Genomic DNA, 24560 nt, shown 5'->3' on the forward strand with positions numbered 1-24560 from the left:
CTAGGTGAAGGATATATAGGTATTATATTACTCTTTCAACTTTTTTTATAGGTTTATAACTTTCAAAGGAAAGTTAAGTTGGGGGAAAAAAGTAGGGTGGAAATTAACTTTAGAGCAGCTGATCAGATTTTATAACATTTAACTACTTTTTCACCCTATCCATAAGACCCAAAAGCCAATAAAAGTCCAGAAAGGTTGGACTAAAAAATAAAAGTAATAATTTTAACAAATAATAAGTAATTACAAGCTAGTCCATCGTTAATTTCCAATTGCAGCTATTGCTGTTGTTATTTAGTCGCTAAGTTATGTGCAACTCTTTTGCAACCCCATGGACCATAGCCCGCCAGGCTCCTCTGTCCATGGGATTCTTCAGGCAAGAATACTGGAGTGGGTTACCATTTCCTTCTCCAGGGGACCTTCCTGACTTAGGGATCAAATCTGAGTCTCTTGCATTGACAGGCAGATTCTGGTGAGAATTCTGTGAAAGATGACATGTGCTAACTCATTTAGGATGAGTAATTGTGAATATTTAACTTATATGCAGAGTACATCATGAGAAACGCTGGGCTGGAAGATGCACAAGCTGGAATCAAGATTGCCGGGAGAAATATCAATAACCTCAGATATGCAGGTGACACCACCCTTATGGCAGAAAGTGAAGAGGATCTAAAGAGCCTCTTGATGAAAGTGAAAGAGGAGAGTGATAAAGTTGGCTTAAAGCTCAACATTCAGAAAACTAAGATCATGGCATCTGGTCCCATCACTTCATGGGAAATACATGGGGAGACAGTGGAAACAGTGTCAGACTTTATTTTTTTGGGCTCCAAAATCACTGCAGATGGTGACTGCAGCCATGAAATTAAAAGATGCTTACTCCTTGGAAGGAAAGTTATGACCAACCTATATAGCATATTAAAAAGCAGAGACATGACTTTGCCAACAAAGGTCCATGTAGTCAAGGCTATGGTTTTTCCAGTGGTCATGTATGGATGTGAGAGTTGGACTGTGAAGAAAGCTGAGCACTGAAAAATTGATGTTTTTGAACTGTGGTGTTGGAGAAGACTCTTGAGAGTCCCTTGGATTGCAAGGAGATCCAACCAGTCCATCCTAAAGGAGATCAGTCCTGGGTGTTCATTGGAAGGACTGATGCTGAAGCTGAAACTCCAGGTACTTTGGCCACCTCATGCGAAGAGTTGACTCATTGGAAAAGACCCTGGTGCTGGGAGGGATTGGGGGCAGGAGAAGGGGACGACAGAGGATGAGAGGGCCGGATGGCATCACCGACTCGATGGACATGAGTCTGAGTAAACTCCGGGAGTTTGTGATGGACAGGGAGGCCTGGCATGCTGCGATTCATGAGGTCGCAAAGAGTCGGACACGACTGAGCGACTGAACTGAACTAAACTGAATTGTGAATTAACAAAAGCTTTCTTATATTTTCCCTAAACCCAAATATGACTACCAAACAAAATTTTTTACCCAGTTGAGATCTATAAGTTAAAAGGAAGTCTAAAATTAAAATGTTGTACAGAAATCCAGATGATCTCAGACACATCACTATAATAATAATCATAACAATACTGTACTGGGAATTTCATTAACCTATGCACACATCCCATCTCATTTAATCTTCACAACAACTCTATAAGCCAGGTACTATTACTATACTCATTTTATAGATTTAAAAACTAACAAAGGCTAAATCCTGCAAGATTATACTGCTACAAAACAGCAAAACACACCTTGAATCCAGGCAACCTGACTCCAAGCCCAAACTTTTTGCTCTGTACTCTCTACAGCTTTTTACTATGAAATATAAATTTTAAATAACCAACTGTACTGATCCAATATCTACCAAAAATTACATAAAGTAGTCATTTCAGAAAAAATCAAAAGCATTCCCTAAAGCACATTTATACTTATATATATATATATACCAATTGAATGAAATTAGAATTTAACCAGATGCCCAATTTATTGCCAAATCCTAAGTGAAAATAAAGATGATATACAGCTTTATTATTCAGTTATCTATTCATATATATGGTTAAATATGTCACATATAAATTCAAAACAAACTCCAATATTTTTCCAAAGGCCTTCATCTAGAACTTCCTCCCTGCCCACTCAAGAAAAATAATACTGAAAAAACTTATTTCAGGTACACTATTTCTCAAATATACTTAAACAATGACATAAAGGGAAAAAAAGAATAATTAAGACATTAACCTTTAACACTGATGCCACAGTGAAAACAAACAAAGCATGTGCCCCCCAAGCCCAGTCATCTTACACTGTTTTCTGTCTCATGAACTATCCATCAATCCATCTAGATACACAAGCCAAAAAAATCTAGTGGTGACCAGTGTCACCTTTCTCTCCCTCATTTCCCATACCCAATTAATCACCAAATTCCACACCTAAACATCTCTAAAACCCATCCACTTTTATCTATCTTCACCATCACTTTATCTAAGGTATTACCGCCTCTTATATGGCCTCTTCTCATCTGCACTCTCTTCTCTGTAAACAGTGTTTCTTCCATATAGCATCTAGTCTTTTTTCATAAAACATAACAAACAGTTGCACCGTTACCTTTTTTGATGGAATACTTGATTTATGTCTGCCTTCCCTCGTACATTTTGTGTGGTAGAGACTCTATTTACTCATCACCATATCACCGTAGCCTAGAAAAGTGCCTAGTAAATAAATATATAAATTTTAAATGACTGAATGCACGTCAAAGATTACAAATTTTATTTATAAATATTCCAAAAAAATTAAGTAGTTATAAGGTTCATGAACCATTATAAGGAGTACCTTATTTCATCATTTCTAGATCACACACTGTTACATTTTTTTCATTTTTTTTTATTTTTACATCTGTAACTCTGAAACTGAATACATCTTATAGTCAACAATCACTGTATGCTTAATTGGCATTTTTTTTCTTTCATAGCAGTTCATAAAATAATGGCACATCTTGGAATAAAATAAACAAGGGGGAAAAAAACCTCATGATTTGATGAAACAGGTAAATCTGGCTCACTCGGTTCAAACCTGGTAGGCTAACCTCTCTTTTCCATTGGCTACTGTGCTACTGCCAGTATTCAATAATTAACAGGGCCTACTGGTTCTTTCACCAACAGCTATCAAATCAATTCCTTTCCTTAAATCCCAAAATAATGACACTACACCTACCTAATTTCACGTTGCCAGCTGAGTTCTTGCCCTAGCTTCATTCATTTAAATATTTGCTTCAAATTCTACCAACACTGTGCACCTATATGCAAAGAACTGAAGATACAAAACACTCCAGCTATCTGTCCTTCCCACTAATCTCTCTCCTATAATTTAGAATTTTGCTCATTTTATGCCTCAAACTGGAACTACTTTCCTCCCCATTTCTATCTACCAAATTCCTACTCAATACTTTAGTTCTAGATCATATTTCTTCATGAAATATCCCCTAGTTAATCTGTCTTTCAACCTTAACATTCTAAAACACATGAAATCTAATGCATATTGGTTGCATTTTCTATACCATCTGAGCCACAAGGGAAGCCCCTATATTGGTTATATTTTCTGTTTCCTGAAGGCAAGGTTGACATGTCACACATTCTGATAGAGTGTAAGCTCCCTAACAGAAGGGATTTTTGTCCCTTTTGTTCACTGCTATATTCCCAGCATCTAGAAGAGCATCTGGTACATAATAGCTGCTTAGTAAATATCTACTGAACTAAAGCTCTCTAGTATGCGGTCAAGAAGCAACAGTTAGAATCAGACATGAAACAACACACTGGTTAAAAATTGGGAAAGGAGTATGTCAAGGCTGTATATTGTCAGCCTGCTTATTTAACTTAAATGCAGAGTACAGTCAAAGCTCCATTACTTTGGCCACCTGATGCAAAGAACTGACTCATTGGAAAAGACCCTGAGAAAGATGAAGAAAGACTGAAGGCAGGAGGAGAAGGGGATGACAGAGGATGAGATGGTTGGATGGCATCACCGACTTGATGGACATGAGTTTGAGCAAGCTCTGGGAGTTGGTGATGGACTGGGAGGCCTGGCGTGCTGCAGTCCATGGGGTCACAAAGAGTCAGACATGACTGAGCAACTGAACTGAACTGAACTGCAGAGTACATCATAAAAATGCTGGGCTGAATGACTCACAAACTAGAATCAAGATTGCTGGGAGAAATAGCAATAACCTCAGAAATGCAGATGATACCACTTTAAAGGCAAAAAGCAGAGGAAATAAAGAGCCCTTTTCATGAGGGTGAAAGAGAATGAAAAAACTGGTTTAAAACTCAACATTCAAAAAATGAAGATCACGGCAGCTGGTCCCATCACTTCATGGCAAACAGATGGGGAAAAAAGTGGAAGCAGTGACTGACTTTATATTCTTGGGCCCCAAAATCACTGCAGACAATGAAGCCATGAAATTAAGACACTTGCTCCTTGGAAGAAAAGACATGACAAACCTAGACAGTATATTAAAAAGCAGAGACTTACTTTGCCAGCAAAGGTCCATCTAGTCAAAGCTATGGTTTTTCCAGTGGTCATGTATGAATGTGAGAGTTGGACCATAAAGAAGGCTGAGTACCGAAGAATTGATGCTTTTGAACTGTGGTGCTGGAGAAGACTCTTCAGAGTCCCTTGGACTGCAAGGAGATCCAATGAGTCAATCCTAAAGGAGATCAGTCCTGGGTGCTCATTGGAAGGACTGATGTTGAAGCTGAAGTTCCAATACTTTGACCACCTGACACAAAGAACCAACTCATTGGAAAAGACCCTGAGGCTGGGAAAGATTGAAGACAGAAGAAGAGGATGACAGAGGATGAGATGGTTAGATGGCATCACCGACTCACTAGACATGAGTTTGAGTGAACTCCAGGAGAGAGTGAAGGACAGGGAAGCCTGGCATGCTGCAGGCCATGTGGTCGCAGAGTTGGATACAACTTGGTGACTGAACAACAACAATAGTATACTCCAGGGTATAGAACAAATCTTTGCAGCTGTAGTAAGAGGGAAGAGTCAAAAGGAACTGGACTAAATGACTGGAACTCCTTGAGCTTCAGTTTCTTCATCTGCTAAATATAAATAATACTCAATAGCACACTGAGTTGTTATAATGATCCAATGCAATAATGCTTTAAAGCATCCAGGACAGAGCTGAGGACAAGAGGATGCTCTCAAAAAAAAAAAAAAAAAAAAAGAGGATGCTCTCAGTAAATGTTTTGATGACAGTGTGACAATAGTTAAACAGTAAGCAGCATTCAATAAATGCCTATTAAATGAATAAAATCTCAGGAAAATATAAAAAGTTTGAGTAATGTCTAACCTCATCATTTATCCAATAAAAAATTCATGAGTGAATTAATTCTGAAATATACGTACATTCACCCTCAATCTTAAGCATGGTTGAGACCATTTTTGATTAGTTAGGAATAACACCACCAATTAGACAGTGTACAAGTATTAAAATAATTATACTTTACTGACACATAGAGATTATATTTGATTCCTAAAGAAGAACAATAATTTTACTATCAGAGTAGTAAATACTGAGAATAAAAGAAAGCTGCAAAGTTACTGAAGTTACATGGTCCCCAGAAAGCCAGGAAGTACAGAAGTTTATGTCTACAAAACACAAGTGAATAATAAATTATATAAAGCTGTTTTACCAGCTCCATCAAAATATATATGTGATAAACAATCACAACAAATAAACTCTTCAATATATTTGTATTCCATATTACAGGATAAAAAAGAGGATCCGTTAATGGATTTTAAACTCTTTTTACAAACCTATAATACTTCTTGTATTGGCTACTTTTTAACTTTAAACAGTTCCCAGAACTTTACAGTGAGATTATTAATTCAACATAGCATCAGATTACTGGAAACTCTCCCTTGTTTAGGGAAGACACTTTATTACTTTGTAAATTGGTTATACACAAACTTTTCATTTCAAAGCTTTTCCAATCCCTCTGGGTACTTTCAATGACTCACTATCTAATCACCAATCATAAACAACAAAGGAGGAAAGAGCTATTGTGTCTATCCACTATTAATTGTGTCTATCTGCTATTAATTGACATAAAATCGTCGCAAAAATTCCACCGGGGACATACGTCTTGAGTAGGAAAAGAGAAAAAGATCCCATCTAAGTATTTCAGATACAAGGAGCTCTAGGAGGAGGTATTCTCCTTTAACCATGGGGTAGCAGTAACCCCTTGTGGGAAAATAATCAATACAAACCGAAAACGTAAGCCAAAGAGATCTTAAGTATAAACTCTACAGAGTCACGTTTAGCTGATCGTTGACGTCTCTTGTATTCACCAGTCCTAACAATGTATTTGAACCTCCAGCCTAAAAAGCCCTGAGATGCGGATGGAGGTGGAAGGGTTGAGGATGAGTAGGAACCAAATAGAGTGAGTAAACTGTTAAGGTCTGGATGGAAAAGCATTAAGATATTCAGGCAAATGTATTAAGTGTCTGAAGCAGTAACAAAGGCCTAAAAAGGGATAAAGGAGTGAGGAATGAGAAGATTAAGATCTTGAGGATCTGATTTGGTTTTTTTTCTTCTTCTTCTTCTTCTTCTTCTTCTTTTTATCGGAGAAAAATAGGGAAGGAGCTAAACAGATGCAAGAACTGAGGAGAAAAGAGATCGTGCCTGAAACACCTAAGAAAACCCTCTAGAAGAGGGGGAACTGCTGCCCACAGGAAGGCTTACGGTTAGTTAGCTCTGGAGCCCAGGAAGGGCAAGGAGTCAGAAAAATGATACCAGAAAGGAGAGATGAGGGTGACGCCAAAACCCTCAGAGAGCCGAAAAGGTTGGCCACAGGGTTTCCATTGAGGGCAAGACCCCCCTCCCCCACTTTTCCTCAAGGACCCCGATCGTTCGAGGGGACCAGAGACACTTAGTCCCAACCTTCTCCTGAGGCTAGCAGAGTCAGGAGAAGAACCCTCACCAAAAAGAGAACTGGAGAAGTGTAAACAATGTGCAGGAGCCACCAACCGGGAAATGTTCCAGCTCGAGCAGCAGCCGCCCCAAAAGCAGCCGGCACACAAGCCGACTCTCCGACCTCAGCGCAGCAGCCACAGGCGCCTCGAGCTCCCCGGCCACCGTAGTCAGAGAAACGCCCCGCCCCACCCCCTTCAAACATAGTGGGTCAGCCACTTCCGGGGCATCAAAGCCTATTGATTGGCGGCAGCAATAGCCAGACCAATGGCAAGACCCTGATGCTGGGAAAGATTGAAGGCGGGAGAAAAAGGGGACAAGAGAGCATGAGATGGTGGGACGGCATCACCGACTCAATGGACACGAGTCTGAGTAAACTCAGGGAGTTGGTGGTGGACAGGGAGGCCTGGCGTGCTGCAGTCCATGGGGTCGCAGAGAGTCGGACACGACTGAGCGACTGAACTGAACTGTGCAACAGCCACAGCGACAGGCCCCTGATCTATTTACTTCATCCATCCTTTTTTCGCTCCTTTCACCAGCCAGACTGTAAGCCAGCAAGCACAGAACCAAGGGAAAGTATCCACCTATAAGCGGTGTCTCTGATAGACAAAACATCATTCCTGCCTTGAGTTTCTGTTGAACAGACTTCAACTCCCATGAACACCACGCCCTCTCCTCGAACGCGGGAACTACAAGATCCAGCATGCACTGTGCCGCTTATTTTTCACTCTCCCCGAAACACCCGCAGACCCCAAAAGCGGTTTCAGAAGACTCACTAAATCCTTTAGATTAATGCAGACCTTTCTACCAAGCTCCACTTTGGTTAAAAAAAAAAAAATACAAGTATTTCTTTTCTTTTTGTGAAAGTATTCTGAAGGGCCTATAGGTAAATGCTTATAAAATATCAAGGAATATGTGCTCTCATTTTCCATGTTTAGATTATTTTCCAGAATTGAAACAGAACAGTCTGCGAAGGCTTTTTATGAAATGGAAATTTTTATCCTCTTTCATAAGGTGTGTTGAGAGAAATACTAAATTATTGCAAAGTGTAATGCTGTAAGATTTTGCTGGAACAAGATCTACGAGACATACTTCTGAATTGCATAGGGAATTATAGTAAGAGCTAGAAGTGAAAAATTAACAGTCTGTACTAGCGGACTATGAAACCACATGGGAAAGAAAGTCTTTCAGAATGCAGAGTTGAAAAGTTCAAAATTAGATTTGAAAACGTTTTCATTTTTTTATGTGTTTAATGGTTTGAATTATTTTTATTATTATTCTCACAAAAACAGGTAACTGCACAACTATTTATTTTCTGCTATGCAGTAGGGCAACCAAATAACCAATCACACAAAGAATATAGTAAGATATAACATTTATTAGATTGAGCGAACAAAAGAACTGTTTTCTTGCCTGATTAGACAGCTAGTAGATCCACATTTTAAAATATAGAACTCTGTTTTGATTTCTTAGGACAGATAATATACATTTAACAAGCTGTCTGGGTGATTTTTTTGTTACTTTCATAAAGTCTTAGATTACAAGAGCAAATATATTTTATTTTTAATATACAATAACAGGGTGTGAGAAACAATGCTTTGATTATTTAATTAAACTACATGGTAATTATACAAAATAAAACTGTATATACCACAAACATTGGTATTCTCTGGATTTACTTGTACAAAACAAATTTTAATTGGTTAGTAAAACAGTAGAATACTTTCCACTTTTACAACTTCACATAGAAGTCACAGAGGGGAAATATATTCTGTAACCTTGGCATGGCATCTATCCAACTCCCGAGTGCTAAATTATGCAGCACAAGCAGGTAAATATTTAAAACCTACGATCATAGAAAACAATCTGCTGCTTTCTATACTCATGTACCAAAGCAATGTGAACTCTGTGAGAGAAAACATTTTCATTGGAATGATTCAGAGGTAATAATAAACTATAATTAGGTTATCTGCTATTCATAGGTGTTTGTAGTAAATAAACACATAATTAGATCCACTTATTAGGGATGTTATTAAGGAAGCTTTGAAATATGCTAAATATTTGATACACATATTTCTAAAGCAGTTTCAATGATAAATTGTGTAAATGAACATGGGAAAGAGTCTAAAGAGTACATAATTTATGTAACTGGCTTTAGGTTTTTAAAAGAGATTCTTACAGCTGCAGTATTCAGCAATATTCTCTCCTCTAAATTGACTCCTATTCAGCCAATTGCAAACTGCATAGGAGTCAAAATTAGACCAGATGTTCATTTTCATTCAACAAATACATAAGTGCTTCTGGGGCAAAGCACCCTGCCTAGGCACTGAAGTCTTTTTTTGAATCGCATAATTTTAGGAAGTGTGACTTGTATATTCTGGGCTTCCCTAGTGGCTCAGCAGTAAAGAATCCTCCTGCAATGCAGGAGATGTGGGTTTGATCCCTGGGTTGGGAAGATTCCCCTGGAACAAGGCATGGCAACCCACTCCAGTATTCTTGCCCGGAGAATCCCATGGACAGAGGAACCTGGTGGGCTACAGTCCATAGCGCCAGAAAGAGTCAGGCACAACTGAAGCAACTTAGCACACACACGTGCACGTGTGTACTATGGTAACAATCCTGAAGTTCAAACTGGTTATAAAGGAAACCATTTAGCGAATGACAGATTGCATTTTTGACTGCTGGTTGCAGGATTATAGAGAATGGCTTAGAGTGGAAAGAACAGTTAGGAGATTGTTTTCATAAATCAGATTTTAAGAAAATGGGAGATCTGAAATACATAGTAATTAGAGAAGATATTTAAAAAAACTGCTCATATATATTAGGACAGTAGAACCCAGAGGAGGGGTGGGATAAGGAGGGGAGAAAGAAAAAGAGACTCCCAGGTTTCTGTTTTTTCAATTTTCTACCTGTTGAGTTAGGAATGTTTAAGCACCATCAGAGGGTGATGCTCAGGAGGCAATTAGCTATGGAGCTTAAGAAGAAGATTTGAGCTGAATATATAGCTTTGGGACTCATTAGCTTTAGGTGAGAGTTGAAATCATGGGCATAGATAAGATTATGAATCAGGTGGGTGGGAATCTGAGCTAGTAACCAGGAAGCCAAAAGGTGACAGAAATGAGGGAGGTGGAGAACAGTATAAGTAAACATTATGAAATTTTTAAAGGAACAGGATTTTTACATAAAGATAGAGGGTTCCTGGTTTAGATGTAGCATCGAAAAATAAGGAGAGAGTCAAATACCAGGATTGGGTGTTTATGAGTAAATGAGATCAGAAAGATAAAAAAGCATAAATTCAAAACAATTGCACGGAGACAGAATCTTCAGAAAAGAGTCAGCACTTATTAAGACCAGAAAGTGAAGGAAGAATTCCCTGGGTTGGACTTTCCCAGTGGTCCAGTGATTGGGAGTCTGCCTGCCAATGCAGGGGACGTGAATTCAATCCCTGATCTGGGAAGATTCCACATGCCGCAGGGCAACTGAGCCTGTGAGCCACATCTACTGAAGCCCGGCGCCTAGAGCCTGTCCTCCACAGCAAGAGAAGTCATCATGGTGAGAAGCCCACACACCACAACTAGAGAGTAGCCCCCACTTGCTGTAACTAGAGAGAAAGCTCGTGAGCAGAAACAAAGATCCAGGTCAACCAAATAAATAAATTTTTTTAAAAAAAGAATTCTGTGAGAAGAATTGGGAGGTAGGAAATTAGAGCATCAGAGAAGGAATGCAAAGATTTCAAGTGGAGAAAAGTAGTGGGAGATTGGGTCATAAGAAAGGAAGCACGAGTAAAAATAAACACAAAAGAGATGATGATCAGGCTTCCCTAGTGGCCCAGTGATTGAGAATCCCCTGCCAACATGGATTTAGTCCGTGATCCGGGAGTATCCCATGTGCTGCTAGGCAGCTAAACCTGTGCATCACAACTGCTGAGCCTACCAACTGAAACTACTGAGCCTGCGCACCTAGAGCCCCTCCTCTGCAACAAGAGAAGCCACCGCAAGGCACAGTCCACGTACTGCAACAAAGAGCGCCTCCTGACTAGAGAAAGCCCGTGTACAGCAATGAAGAGTGAGCACAGCCAACAATTTTTTAAAAATACATTTTAAAAAGAAAAAATGATGACCAGCCAGGAACATGAGGTAGTATTCACCAGCCTCAAGGTTTCAAAATAGAAATCCTATATGAATCTGCAGTTCACTCTAACTTGTGCATGTAGACTTCACTAGTCTTGGCAGCCAAGAGTGTAATTCACTGACTTACACTCACATTCTCTTTTATAGTGAAACTCAGAGTCCACACTGAAGCTAAGAGCTTCAGGAAACAAATAACCCCCACCCAAGCCCTACAAGTCATAAATTGTGAATTGCTTAGCATATAGACTCTAAAGCAAACGCTGTGGTCTATTTCTCTCGGTTTAAGCATGAACACGTGAGATAATTTCAGGCAATACTATGTGAGGGAAAATCTGCCAAGGCAGAGGGGAGGAAAAACTTCTGGAAAAAGTTTTTCTCTCTAACAAAAAGCAGTGCATGTTGTATACTCTCGTCATGGTAGCATTATTCACAACAGCTAAAAGGTGGATGCAGGCCAAGGGTCCATCAACAGGTGAACGGATAAGCAAAATGTGATGTATAGACATAATGTACCATTATTACTAAAAAAAAGTGGGAAATTCTGATACATGCTACAATGTGGATGAAACTTGAGGACCTTACACTGAGTCAAATAAGCCAATCAGCCAATCACAACAAAACAAATACAATTGACCCTGGAACAATGAGGGAGTTAGGGCACCCATCCCCATGCAGTTGAAAATCTGCACATGTAACTTGTAGCCAGCCATATATAACCACATTTCTGCGTCCACAGACTCAATCAACCTTGCAGTTATGTATCACTGTAGTATTTACTATTGAAAAAAATCTGAGAATAAGTGGACCCATTCAATTTAAAACCATGTTGTTTAGAGGTCATCTGTACTGTAGGATTTCACTTACCTGACTTATCTAGAGTAGTCACATTCACAGTGATATAGATAGAATGGTGATTACCAGGGACTGGAGGAGAGAAAGGAATAGAGTCATTATTTAATGGATATAGTTTCAGTTTTGCAAGATAGAATGCATTCTGTAAGATTTTTTTTTTTCTGGAGCTACCCAACCTAGGAGGCCTGGTTTATTACAAATTCTTTCACCAGTACTGAACCATCCTACAGGAAAGTGTTTGTGGACCAGAATTTTGACTCTGAATGAATGGTATTAGAGACATGGTGATGGTTACACAACAGTATGAATGTACTTGGTGTTACTGAACTGTAACTTAAAATGGTTAAAATTGTATATTTTATGTGTATTTTACTACAATAAAAATAAATGAAGTGGGACTTTCCTGATGATTCAGTGGCTAAGACTCCACGCTCCCAGTGCAGGGGTTTGATCTCTGGTCAAGAAACTAGAATGCAACTAAAGATCAAAGATCCTGCTTGATGCAACTAAGACCAAGCACAGCCAAATAAGTAAATAGATAAATAAAATAATAAAAATAATCTCTCTCTTGATAGAAAATTAACTATTTTGGGTGTTTGGAGACCAAGGAATTCAGTTAGCTTAGAGGAAGAGGAAAGAGTCTATTAATATTAAATGTCGATATCACAAAAGCTGTAGTTTTTAAATAAAATTATAAAAACTTTCTATTTATACATTTTAAAGTAAAAAGACAGCCAGGAGAGAATTCTTCTTGGTATTAATTCTTTTTGACTTGTCTATAGAAACACAGAAGCTGGGAAGGATCTTGTTTATTAAGTCTCAGTAGATAGTTAAAGGTTATTATTTACTCAGTAAGTACACAAATTTTACTGATGAATGTCAAAAGTCTGTTTTTTAATGAGTCTACTCTAGATTTGAAAATGTTTAGACTTTGAGGCATAACCACCACACACTCAGTTGGTCAGGTACCTATGAAAACATGATACTACCTTGCCCTTGAGGAGTTTTAAATCTATTGAGACAGACAAGTATATACACACTGAGTTATAAAACAAGGCAGAACGTGAAAAGGTACATAGGCTTATTGTGGCAAAGAAGTATGTGTATACTTCAGAATGGGGCTTCCCCAGTGGTTCAGCAGTAAAGAAACTGCCTGTAATGCAGGAAGTACAAGAGACACAGGTTCCATCCCTGAATCAGGAAGATCCCCTGGAGGAGGGCATGGCAACCCACTCCTGTAATCTTGCCTGGAGAATCCCACGGACAGAGGAGTATGGTGGGCTACAATCCATAGGGTCACAAAGAGTTGGATATGATGGAAACGACTGAGCATGCATGCACATGCATACTACAGAATATACATATTTTGATTTTTAAAATAACTCAGGTCTTTGGTGGGGCTTCCCAAGTGGCTCAGTGATAAAAGATCCACCTGCCAATACAGGAGACACAGGTTTGATTCTTGGGTAGGGAAGATCCCCTGGAAGAGGAAATGGCAACCCACTCCAGTATTCTTGTCTGGAAGATTCCATGGATATAGGAATCCTGGTGGTCTGCAATCCGTGGGGTCTCAAAGAGTTGGACACAACTTAGCGACTGAGCATGAGCACAGATCTTTAAGCACAAAGTCTTTGATAAAAAAATCTAACATTAACCAAAATAATGACCCATAATAGCTTGGTTATAATCTTAACTTTTTATAACTATAGTAACATGAAGTATTACTACAAACATTTGTTAATGTTAATGAGTATGAATGGATTTTATACAATGTGCTAGCTAGACATTGTTTTAGGGATTGGGGTTATGTCAGTGAATACAGTGATTCCTGTTTGAGGAGCTTACATTTTAGTAGATTGAGACAAAGAATAAACAAAAAATAAAATAAGTAAATAATGTAGAATGCTAGAAGATGATACATCCTACAGGGAGGTAGAAAAAGGAAGGAAAAATATAGGATGAAAAAGAGAACCAAAGTCCTGAAGGCTGAATTGCAATTTTAAAATGGTGTCAAGGTAAGCCTCATTTACAAGGTAACATGTGATTGAAAATTTAAAGGAGATAAAGGAATGAGACAAGCACTTATGAGGGCAGAGCATTCAGGTAGATGGTGCAGGCAGTACAAAAGTCCTAAGGTGGGCATGTGCCTTACCTGTGCACTTTTCTAGTCAGATCTTCTAAGTATCTGGTTACTGACAAGCTTGCTGTGGCTGATACTACTAGTTTTCCAACGTTGTAATTTTCACTTAAAGTGAGTGTGATTTACCCTAAAATGAGTGACAGGTTTGCCTTATTCATTTTTGAAAAAAATTTCTGTCAAATGCCGAAATCTAAATAGATATGGTTGGTCAGTTACTCTTTCAGGAAAAAAATGGCATTCCAAGAAAAATTGTCTATTTTAGCTGGCAACTCATAATCACATATATGTTTCTCCTCAAGACAATCATCCCACTTTGGTATGTAGCAGAAATGCTTTAGTCATACTGCCTATCTTGTCACCCAAAAGGTTTGCACTTGAGTTGAGATTCAATGAAATTAGTAATTTCTACTGCTTCATCAATGGCAATTACAAATTAAAGTGGCATGTTTACTTCAAGTTCATGACATGATGAACTTGTCATGGTCACTATTATAGTTTGATGTGGCTGCCTTGATTCACACTAAGTTGCCAATAGTTTTATCCTCCATGGTTTTTGCAACTTCAGTATAAATGTCAACACAGTTTAAAAAAAAATTAAGATAATGTCTTAGAATTATTATGAAGGCAGTTTTGACTGTAGACTTTTTGAAAGGATCTTGGAAACCCTAGAAGTCTGCAGATCACACATTGAGAATTACTGCTTTAAACTCTCAGTCATCTACATCTTAGCCAACATCTAACATATTCTAGTCTCAACTCTATGTGCTTTCATAATTTTAAAGCTGATGAAAGTGAAGCTAATTTGCTTAAGATCTCACAGATTTAAGGGAGAGAAGTAGAATTCGCATCTAGAATTCTCTATATCCAAATGCCAAGCTCTTCCTCTACTTTATATTCTTTGGATAATAATGCTTAAACACCTAAACTCTTTTTTAAAAATATTTATTTATTCAGCTGTGCTGGAACTTAGCTGTGGCAGGCAGGATCTAGTTCCCTGATCAGGGTTCAAACCCATGCCTCCTACATTGGGAGTGCAGAGTCTTAGCCACTGGACCACCAGGGAAGTCCCCAAACATCCTAACTTTTATTGTCTGTTTTGCAGAATGAAGTGTTTACAAGTACTTTATGTATGTCTCTCCTCAACTGTGTGGGAAAATGTACATATGGACTCAACGTTTCCCTAGTTATAAAAGTAATAGTCACTCACTTGTGTTCAGCTCTTTGACTCCAAGGACTGTAGCCTGCCAGAGTCCTCTGTCCACAGAATTCTCCAGGCAAGAATACTGGAATGGGTTGCCATTTCCTTCTCCAGGGAATCTCCCGACCCTCGGATCAAACACAGGTCTCCTGCACTGCAAATAGATTCTTACCATCTGAGCCACCAGTGAAGCCTACTATTAAGAGACATTTCTAAGCATAAAGACATTTCTAAGTATAAAAGTAACAGAGGTAACATTTTGAACAACTCCTTGCCCCAAGCTCTCTCACTTCAAAATGTAAATTCTCTTAAAGCTGCACTCAATATGCCAGCAAATTTGGAAAACTCAGCAGTGGCCACAGGACTGGTAAAGGTCAGTTTGCATTCCAATGTCAAAGAAAGGCAATGATAAAGAATGTTTAAACTACCACACAGTTGCACTCATCTCACACGCTACCAAATTAATGCTCAAAATTCTCCAAGCCAGGCTTCAACAGTATGTGAACCAAGAACTTCCAGATGTTCAAGCTGGATTTGGAAAGGCAAAGGAACCAGAGATCAAACTGCCAATATCCGTTGGATCATCAAAAAACAAGAGTCCCAGAAAAACATCTACTTCTGCTTTATTGACTATTCAAAGTGTATCAGTGCCAAGCGTAACAGCAATGTAAAGTGACCAATGCAAAGAAATAGAGGAAAACAATAGAATGGGAAAGACGAGCGATCTCATCAAGAAAATTAGAGATACCAAGGGAACATTGGGTGCAAACATGGGCACAATAAAGGACAGAAACGGTATGGACCTAACAGAAGCAGAAGATATTAAGAAGAAGTGGCAAGAATACACAGAAGAACTATACAAAAAAGATCTTCATGACCATGAAGATAACCATGATGGTGTGATCACTCACCTAGAGCAAGACATCCTGGGATGTGAAGTCAAGTGGGACGTAGGAAGCATCACTAAGCATCACTATGAACAAAGCAGTTTTCATGCCAATCACCTCAAAGAAAGGCAATGCCAAGGAATGCTCAAACTACCACACAATTACACTCATCTCACACACTAGTAAAGTAATGCTCAAAATTCTCCAAGCCAGGCTTCAACAGTATATGAACTGTAAACTTTCAGATGTTCAAGCTGAATTTACAAAAGGCAGAGGAACCAGAGACCAAAGTGCCAACATCCGTTGGATCATCGAAAAGCAAGAGAGTTCCAGAAAAATATTTACTTCTGCTTTTTTGACTATGCCAAAGCCTTTGACTGTGTGGATCACAACAAACTGGAAAATTCTTAAATAGATGGGAATACCAGATCACCTGACCTGCCTCTTGAGAAATCTGTATGCGGTTCAGGAAGCAATAGTTAGAACTGGACATGGAACAACAGACTGGTTCCATATCAGGAAAGGAGTAGGTCAAGGCTGTATATTGTCACCCTGATTATTTAACTTACATGCAGAGTACATCATGAGAAACGCTGGACTGGATGAAGCACAAGCTGGAATCAAAGATTGCTGGGAGAAATATCAATAACCTCAGATATGCAGATGACACCACTCTTATGGCAGAAAGCAAAGAAGAACTAAAAAGCCTCTTGATGAAAGTGAAACAGGAAAGTGAAAAAGTTGGCTTAAAACTCAACATTCAGAAAATTAAGATCATGGCATCTGGTCCCATCACTTAATGGAAATAGATGGGGAAACAATAGAAACAGTGACAGACTTTATTCTTTTGGGTTCTAAAAGCACTGCAGATGGTGACTGTGGCCATGAAATTAAAAGATGCTTGCTCCTTGGAAGAAAAGATATGACCAACCCAGACAGCATATTAAAAAGCAGAGACATCCCTTTACCAACAAAGGTCCATCTAGTAAAATGTATGGTTTTTTCGGTAGTCATGTATGGATGTGAGAGTTGGGCTATAAGGAAAGCTGAGCCCTGAAGAATTGATGCTTTTGAACTGTGGCATTGGAGAAGACTCTTGAGAGTCCCTTTGATTTCAAGCAGATCCAACCAGTCCATCCTGAAGGAAATCAGTCCTGAATATTCATTGGAAGGACTGAGGCTGAAGCTGAAACCCCAATACTTTGGCCACCTGATGCAAAGAACTGACTCATTTGAAAAGACCCTGATGATGGGAAAGATTGAAGGTAGGCGGAGAAGAGGATGACAGGGGACAAGATGGTTGGATGGCATCACCCCGTCAATGGACATGAGTTTGAGAATACTCTGGGAGTTGGTGACGGACAGGGAGACATGGCATGCTGCAGTCCATGGGGTCACAGAGAGTTGGACACGACTAGTGACTGAACTGACTGACTGATTGAAAGCGTTTGACTGTGTGTATCACAACAAACTGTGGAAAATTCTTCAAGAGATGGGAATACCAGACCACCTTACCTGCCTCCTGAGAAGTCTGTATGCAGCTCAAGAAGCAACAGTTGAATCAGACATGGAACAACGGACTGGTTCCAAATTCGGAAAGGAGTAAGTCAAGGTGGTACTTTGTCACCCTGCTTATTTAACTTATATGCAGAGTACATCATGTGAAATGCCGGGCTGGATGAAGCAAAAGCCAGAATCAAAATTGCCAGGAGAAATATCAATAATTTCAGATATGCAGATGACACCACCCTTATGGCAGAAAGTGAAGAGGAACTAGAAGCCTCTTGATGAAAGTGAAAGAAGACAGTGAAAAAGCAGGATTAAAACTCAACTTTCAAAAAACGAAGATCATGGCATCCAGTCCCATCACGTCATGGCAAAGAGATGGGGAAACAATGAAAAGAGTGACAGACTTTATTTTCTTGGGCTCCAAAATGACTGCAGATGGTGACTGTGGCCATGAAATTAAAAGATGTTTGCTTCTTAAAAAAAAAGTTATGATCAACCTAGACAACATCTTAAAAAGCAGAGACATTACTTTGCCAATAAGGGTCTGTCTAGTCAAAGGTATGGTGTTTCCAGTAGTCATGTATGGATGTGAGAGTTGAACCATGAAGAAAGCTGAGCACCAAATAATTTATGTTTTTGAACTGTTGTGTTGGAGAAGACGCTTGAGACTTCAAGGAGATCAAATCAGTCAATCCTAGGGGAAATCAGTCCTAATATTCATTGGAAGGACTGATGCTGAAGCTGAAACTCCAATACTTTGGCCACCTGATGGGAAGAACTGACTCCTTGGAAAAGATTGTGATTCTGGGAAAGAAGGAGGAGAAGGGGACAACAGAGGATGAGATGGTTGGGTGATATCACCAACTTGATGGACACGAGTTTGAGCAAGCTCTGGGAGTTGGTGATGGACAGGGAGGCTTGGCGTGCTGCAGCCTATGGGGTCGCAAAGAGTCAGACACGATTGAGCGATTGAGCGACTGAACTGAACTTAAGCTCTCTCACTTTAAAATGTATAGAAATGCCGAGTGAAAAATAAACAAAAGAAAGAACAGGAGGGAGGGAGGGAGAAGAGAGAGAAAACCAGAGGTAAATTTATCTGTCTTATTCTGGCATGTGAATAGGAAAAAAAAAGAAGTGAGTGGAGGAATTTTACAAATTCCTAGAATTTGTATTTGAGCCTGTTATCACCCAGGTCTGGAGTTATACTCACTTCATGGCAGAGATCCCTAAGCTGAGAAATTTATGTGAAAAGGACCCAAGAACCAAAACACACATCCTTGACCCCACTGCCTGAACAGTGACACTGAAACGATCTGCACCCTCCCTCTTCACACATTCACACAGCTTCCTCTGCAAGAACTTGACTTTACTGTTTCATTGTCTACAGAGCCTTGTTTTATGTGTGCTTCTGTCTAAAATCATCTTGTTTAATACAAATTATTCACTTATTAACATTGGACCCACATCCAACAGTACTATAACACATGCCTGAAGGGAACTTTCCTAACAGGAGTATTTTCTCTGTAACATGCATCTCAGCCTCTTGCTCATAGAGACACTAGACACAGCACATTAGCAGTAGCTTGGGGATAATTTCAAGCAACAAAATCACCAACAAAAAGACCAAATATAAGAAAAAACATAGTAATCAATGTACCACTAAAGAGACACTTGTTTACCTATAAGATCTAAAACAAGAAGGCAGAGCATTACCTTGACCTCCGCTGAGAACAGGCACAGGGGTCATGTTTTTCACAGCTCCACTCATGAGTATGTCCACAAATGACAGAGAGCCACAGGTATTGCTTTTGAGGTTGCAAACACATTTTAACAAGTGGGTGAATTTGCAAATACAGATTCTGCAAATAGTACGAATCCACTGTAATTGCAAAACTTTCCTGAGGGAACATACCTTAAACTCAAGCGCACATGCTAAGTTGCTTCAGTGATGTTTGACACCTTGCAATCCTATGGGTCATAGCCCACCAGGCTCCTCTGTCTATGGGATTCTCTAGGCAAGAATAGTGGAGTGGGTTGCCATTCCCTTCTCTAGGGGATCTTCCCAACCCAGGTATCGAACCCTCTACATCTCCTACAATGGCAGGCATATCCTTTACCAGTAGCACCATCTGGAAAGCCTACCTTAAACTCAGGCCACTCAAAAATTCTATTCTGTTTAAGATGTGGTCACAATCCAGTTATGTACACAGGAAGAAACTATCTACCACAAGTGAGAAAGCACACAAGGACTTAGAAACTCAAGAATATCTAGAAATATAATTATTCAATAGAAACTATAAGATAAAAATGTTTAAAGTGATTTTTAAAATAAAAGAAGGGAGAAGAAAATCAAGATGTGATCTTAAAAGACCAGACAGATATGAAAACAACCAGACAGAATTTCTAGAAGTAAAAAATATAGTCAATTAAAGAAAAAAGTTAATGGAAAAGTCAAAAGGTAAACTAAACAGTTAAAAAAAAAGAGATAGTTCACTTGAAAACAGATCAGAAAAAGTACTCATTCTAATCAATATAGAAATCAAAAGCAGAAAATCAGAAAATATAAATGAAATCATAATCTTGTTACCAAGTGTTAATATTTGTTGATATTTTGTGTATACCATTTTACATATATATGCATATGTGCATACATATAAACTATATTTTATAGAAATAATAATAAAATATTGTAGCTTATTTAATTTGGCAATTTGTTTGAATAGTTTCCAGTTAATTATGCTTCTACAATGTGATTTTAATTGATTGTATTTATTCCACTGATGTGTTATTTTCTTAGCTATTCCTCTGCATGAACTATTTGGTTTTTATTTTTTATTAAATAAATATTGCTATACTGATTATTTTTATACATATTATTTTGACCACAATTGTTTATCTTCCTAGAATAATTTTGTAGAAGCACTATGTTTAGGGCAAGACTTTTATTTTTTAAGCTTCTTCATAAGTTACATCTGACTCTTAGGAAAGTTTTACCAATTCATGTTTTATATAATGCTGTATAAGAAAATCTGTTCCCCCATATTTTCTCCAATTTTGGAGTATTAGCATCAGTATTAAATTTTGCTACTTTCATCAGTATGAAATGTACCATCTTGTCTTAATTATCATTTACTTAAGTGCTATAGAGGTCTTAGCATCTCTGTGTCCCCTGAACACTGTAAAAAATGGCTGGCTGACTCTAAGAATATATATAAGGTGGCAACTTTAGTGAATTTATCAGGTTCAAGGCCTGACCTCTAATTAACCTTGTAAATTTGGAAATATCAATATCTATTATAAAGCAATTTATTCATTTTAATGAGGAGCTATGAGGAAATAGAGATGTTGAGTGAAAGAAGGCAACTCTTTCAAAATGTTTAAATGGGATAGAAAAGAGAAAACCAATTTAATGAATAGCCATCATCTTGGGTGGATACAAAATTTTTTAAAAAGAAAAAATATATTTTCCTTGTGATAAGAACTCTCAGGATTTATTCTTTTAGCAACTTTCACATATAATATACAGCAGTGTTAATTATGGTAGTCATATTGTACATTACATCCCCTGTACTCATTTATCTTATAACTGGATGTTTATATCTTCTGATCATCTTCATCCAATTCTTCCTCCTCCCAATTCCCCCATGATCACATATCTGAACTCTTTTTCTGTTTGTTTGTTTGAATCGCCCAAAATACTATGTTGTTTCCGGGCACACAACATAGTTATTTGATATTTCTATACCCTACAAAATGATCAATATCAATGAACATTTTTATGCCCCTTACCTTGCACTCTTCATGAGGTAGATTTGTTATTTCCACTTCTGAGGTTATGTTTTTTTCTTCTCCAATTTCTCCGCTTCCTCATTTTGGCCAGTTCTTTGTTTATTTCTATTTGTTAGCTAGGTCATGTTGAGTCCTGCCCCAGGCCACAGGTGCAAGGCCTTGCACCAAGGCCTCAGAAGCAGAGCTCAGAACCAAGGTCACCTCCAAAGCTGACTAAGTCCCTTTGTAACTGTTGCCAAAAGCCCCTGATCATACTCACAAGCTTCCTGACTCCAATTAGGCCAAGACGTCCACTCCAGCAAACACTGTATAACACCCCAACCAATCACCTAATGGGAACCTTTCAACAGGAATTTTCTCTGTCTTGAGGCTATAAAAATCAGCTACTAATTCACGAAAACTGTTGGCTTTCCCTGATCTGTCAGGAGGTGGGCCCACTAAGCTCGCAGTGCCCACTTTATCTCTGCTCTTTGTTATTAATAATCTCACTCCTTCTGAAATGCTCTGTGTCTAGAATTTCTTTTCCAACCTGTCCTTGGATTGCCTCAACAGGTCAGTTACATTTCCCATCTTGGAGAAGTGACTTTATGTAGAAGATGTTCTATGGGGCCTGGCAGTACATCCCCCTTGAGTGTATATGCTCTAGGGAGTGTCCCCTGTATGGCCAACTACTATGGACATGCAGGTAGGTGGGGCTCACCCCGGCCTAGTTAGCTGCGAGGCTGTACCACATGCAGGGGCTGTGGCAGGGGTGGTTTGGGTCTCTTCTCATTCATCCACTTTTCTGAAATAGTATTTTCTTAGTTTGGAGACCTACAGTTCCACCACTGTGTCATAAATGCAAACACCTACAGATTAATATTCATTTATTTCAAAATAATAATAACTACTATGTATTGGGTACCTTTTATGTGCCTGAAGCCTGGAGCTTTAACATGCACTATCTCATTCTATCCTTCGGGCAGGCTCCTGGAGGTGGTGAAGGACAGGGAGGCCTGGCATGCTGCAGTTCATGGGGTCGCAAAGAGTCGGATATGACTGAGCGACTGAACAACAATCCTTTTAATAAATCTTAAAGTTCTCACTGTCACATTCAAACCTGAAGGACCCAACAGAAGATGGGCTTTTTTTTTTCTTTTTTGGTGATGTTTGTTGTTGTTGTTGTTGTTGTAAAATACAGATAACATGAAATTCATCATTTCAACCATTTCAAATTATACAATTCAGTGCCGTTTAGTAAATTCACAATGTTGGGCAACTGTCACTACTATCTGGTTCAAAAATATTTTCATCACCCTTAAAAGAAACCTCATATTGATTAAGCAGTCATTCTCTATTTACTCCGTCCCCTAGTTCCTGGAAACTAGTAGTATGCTTTCTCTTTCTATGGATTTGCTTATTCTGGTTAATTCATATAAATGGAATCATAAACATATGGTCTCTTTGTCTGGCTTTTTCCTCTTAGCCTATAGTTTTAAAGGTTCATTTATGATGTGCATATAAATACTATATCCCTTTTATGGCTGGATAATATTCTATTGTAAGATTATGTCACTTGTTTACCCATTCATCTGTTGATGGACACTTGGATTATTTACATTCTTTGGATATGTGAATAATACTGCAATGAACACTGGCACACAGGTATCTGTTTACATCCCTGTTTTCGATTATGTTGGGTGTATATGTGGGAGTGGAATTACTAGATCATATGGTAACTCTGTTTCACTTTTTGATAAATTGCAGAAATCTTTCACAGCAACTGTACCATTTTATATTCCATCAGCAATGTGTGAAGGTTCCCACTTCTCTACATCTTTTCCAACACATACTACAACACTTAATATTTTTCACTTTTTGGTTATAACATCCCAGTAGGGATGAAGTTGCTCTAACTATATTTTATTAGATTCTGTGTTTGTCTATTTGGCATCCATTCATCACAGGTCAAAACTTGTATTAGCTATTTTTTTTAGTTTTTTGTATTCTTTTTTTTTCAGTCTCTAAGTTTTTATCAACATGAGTTTCCAAAAACAAGCATCCATATTAGTTGGGGTGGGGGCAGGGAATGTGGGAGAAGAGGGACGGGCAGGGAAGAGGAATTCTCCTCTATTGGTAATAAAGCTCCAGGTTCATCCCATAATGGGTTTCATAGTCCCCCAGACACGTGGTCTTTAAAAATCATGTACCACGTCTTCAATACCATGTTTTTCCAACAGGTACCGGTTTGAGCTGTGATCAGCCTCTTAAGGTCCCCAATGGTGTCATCAGTATTGCATTTAATGCAGACTTTCTTTCCCAGACAGTCACTGCCAACAACCTTGATCATCCTGACTGGAGCTCAAATCACCTGGAACCAGCTGATGCCACAGTCTCCTCGCTTGAGTGTAGAGCCCAGGCCCTATTTTATATATTCTTGATGCTCTGGCACTTGGGGACCTCACAGACCCAGGGAGAGAATACTCCTCCAAAGGCTAGCTAATTCCTGCAGATAATAACTATTTGTCTACTGAGCATGCCTTTAATGTGCAAACCAAGCAATCCCGAGTCTATACCCTCAACTGTCTCCTTATCTAACTTTTACACTAAACCAGTATCTCCCCTGCTCTAAATCATCCTAGGGCTGGGTATCAGGCAACTAGAGATCAAGTCTATAGCCCAGAGCCCATAGGATTATTCAGATTAGTCAATCTTAAACTATTTACCCTGCTCTGCCTTGTCTTTTTTTTTTTCTTCTATGATTGATGATGGTGAGCATCACTAATTATTTTGCTGAAATGAAGACAAGAATATTAACTTTATGGAGAAAGTATGTGTTATTGGTGGAACTCTGTCCCTCCTGAAAGTCACATGTTGAAGTCCTGACCCCCATTGCTTCATCATATGATCTTACCTGAAAATAGAGTCCTCGCAGATGTAATTAATTAAGCTGAAGTCACACTGGAGTAGGGTGAATCACTAATCCAATAGGACTGATGACCTTTTGAAAGGGGGAAATTTGGACAAAGAGACACTCACACAGGGACAACACCATTTGAAGACTGGAGTTATATTGTCACAAGCCAAGGAACTACTGGAAGCTAGAAGA

General features: G+C 38.8%; 1 protein-coding gene and 1 pseudogene across 11 annotated transcripts in view; both read right to left on the minus strand.

Moving 5' to 3' along the window:
- The window catches only part of ATG4C (autophagy related 4C cysteine peptidase), a 97081-nt gene extending 89929 nt beyond the window's left edge, over positions 1 to 7152 (minus strand). For 4 of the 11 annotated variants that reach the window (XM_043877073.1, XM_043877081.1, XM_043877071.1 and 1 more), the window contains exons 1-2: positions 6978 to 7128; positions 2596 to 2699 (exon numbers count right to left, since the gene is read on the minus strand). The gene's annotated coding sequence lies outside the window, so the exon portion shown is untranslated. Of the gene's footprint in view, positions 1 to 2595; positions 2700 to 6977 lie in introns of all 11 variants that reach the window. The other 7 variants (XM_043877080.1, XM_043877074.1, XM_043877072.1 and 4 more) reach the window with 4 other exon arrangements.
- A 16429-nt stretch (positions 7153 to 23581) lies between these two features.
- LOC122676614 lies at positions 23582 to 23801 on the minus strand (annotated as a pseudogene).
- Positions 23802 to 24560: the final 759 nt, after the last annotated feature.

Source organism: Cervus elaphus, chromosome 20 (genome assembly GCF_910594005.1).
Source record: "Cervus elaphus chromosome 20, mCerEla1.1, whole genome shotgun sequence".
NCBI lineage: Eukaryota > Metazoa > Chordata > Mammalia > Artiodactyla > Cervidae > Cervus > Cervus elaphus.